The 2,375-nt window shown below is 29.6% G+C and overlaps 1 pseudogene; it reads right to left on the bottom strand.

Moving 5' to 3' along the window:
* Positions 1-281: 281 nt before the first annotated feature.
* Positions 282-405, bottom strand: LOC113192290 (small nucleolar RNA SNORA51; annotated as a pseudogene).
* Between the last annotated feature and the right edge of the window lie 1,970 nt (positions 406-2,375).

Raw genomic sequence — 2,375 nt, forward strand, 5'->3', positions numbered from 1 at the left:
CAGCTAAGTTACCACAACATAAATCCACCACAGTATATTACTTCATGTAAGAGACTGAAACCCTCTTAACCTCAGTTTCCTCACTTGTGAAAAAGAAATAATAGTATTTACCTTGGAGAATTGTTAGAATATGCATATCTTAATGCATAACCCATAATATATAGTATATATTATTTATCCTTCAAAACAAATTAAAACATTTAATTTCAGTTTTATGGTGTTCCCTCTATTTTTAAAACTACTTTCTCTTGTTAAAAGTGCTATGATTTGCTAATTTTTCCCCATGCCTCCCCATTTACAATACAGACCAGAAACAGGGCCTAGACTGAGTTGTATACAGGGCATGTTTATCTGTTCCCTTTTAGTCAGTGGTAGAACGCAGCCTATGGTAAGCACTAGGGAGCTGATTCTCTATTTTTAAGAAAAGTTACATCTAATTTTCTTGAAATGTATTTTTTCTCACATTTTTATTGGTGCATTATAGTTGTACATACTGATGGTATCTGGATACAATACAATATAACAATATAATTTGACTAATATCACTTCCCAGCACTCCCCAAAACATATTTTGATATCATGTTTAGTAGGTTATTTGCTTTAGTTATAAATTATTATTAATATTATTAAGAACAGTGAGCCAAATAAGCCACTTTACAAATTTAAAAAAAAATTAGAGCAAGATTCAAATGTGTTTAACGTTTTTGTATTTATCACCCTAAACTTGGAAATAGGAGTATGATTTGGATAATAGAACAAGGCAAGGATGTCCATGTTCACTTTCATCATTTCTATTCAACAGCATATTGGAAGTCCTAACCTGTGTAATAAGGCATGAAAAGTAAATTAAAAGACATACAGATTTTAAAGGAAGAAATAAAACTATTTCTATTTTTAAAAGACACGATTGGGTACACAGAAAAATCCCAAAGAGTCTAAAAACACTGCTAGAGCTAATAAGTGACTTTTAGGAAGATTTCAAGATATAAGATCAATATATGAAATTCATGAAAAATTCTTTTTATATATTCACAATGAAAAAAATGAATATTTTTATATTAAAATATTTTAAAAATTGTATTCCAAAGAACACCCAAAAGCATTAATTATTTAGGTATAAATCTGACAAACTACAAAATCTATATGCTTAACTATAAAAGTCTGATAAGTCAAAGAAGATAAAAATAGAGATATGCCATGTTCATGGATTAGAAGACTCAGCATTGTTGTCATTTCTTCTCTAAATTGATTAATAGGTTAAATGTGATCCCAATTAAGATTCCAATAGACTAAGTATGCTGATTCTAAAATTTATGTGAAAAAAGAAATTACCAAAACAACTTTGAAAAAAAATGAGAAGATTCATACTATCTGGTTTTAAGACTGTAAATCTAAGTAATCAAGACTGTGTGATATAGCAAAAGAAACAGATCAATGGGACAGAATAGAAGATCCAGAAATAGACCCACTTACATATAACCAATTGAATTTTGACAAAAGTGTGAATATATAGTCAAATGCAGATCAGACGGTCTTTTTTTCTGTGTTCCTTTTAGATATACATGACAGTATATTTTGACATATTATACATTCGTTATTCTAATTAGGATCATATTTTTGCAATTGTGCATGATATGATGGAGTTTCACTGGTCATGTATTCATATGAGAACATAAAAAAGTTATGTCCAGTTCATTCTATTGTCTTTCCTATTCCCATCCCCCCTTCCCTTCATCCCTCTTTGTCTAATCCAATGAACTTCTATTATCCTCCCACCTCATTGTGTGTTATTATTCATATATCTCTCGGATATGTGAATCAGATAGTCTTTTTAAAAAATAAACAAAATAATTATATTCATGTGCAAATAAAATCCCACTGCTTAATTTTTATCTCAAACCACTTAAAAAACTGACTTAAAGTGAATCACAAACATAAATGTAAAATTTAAAATTATAGAATTTTTAGAATAACACCAAGGAGAAAACTTTTGTGACCATGGTTAGAGAAATTTTTTAGATGCAATTTAAAAACATGGACTTAACCAAAATTAAAATTTCTGCTCTTTGACAGACACTAAAATTGAAAATTCTAAGATACAATCCATGAGGTATTCACAAAACACTTGCAAAAACAGACCAAATAAAAGACATGTATTCAGAATATGTAATCACCAATGCTGGTGAACGGAGAAACAAACTGTGCTATATCCAAACAGTGGAATGTGACTCTTGATTTTTGGTAAACCAACAGGATCAAAACTCAGAAATACTGTGCTAGGTAAAAGAAACCAGACACAAAACATTACATACGCCTTATTGCATTTGTATATTTCGGGAAAGGCAAAATCAAAATCATGATGAGACAAAGTAGAT

This window comes from Urocitellus parryii, chromosome 9, assembly GCF_045843805.1.
Source record: "Urocitellus parryii isolate mUroPar1 chromosome 9, mUroPar1.hap1, whole genome shotgun sequence".
NCBI lineage: Eukaryota > Metazoa > Chordata > Mammalia > Rodentia > Sciuridae > Urocitellus > Urocitellus parryii.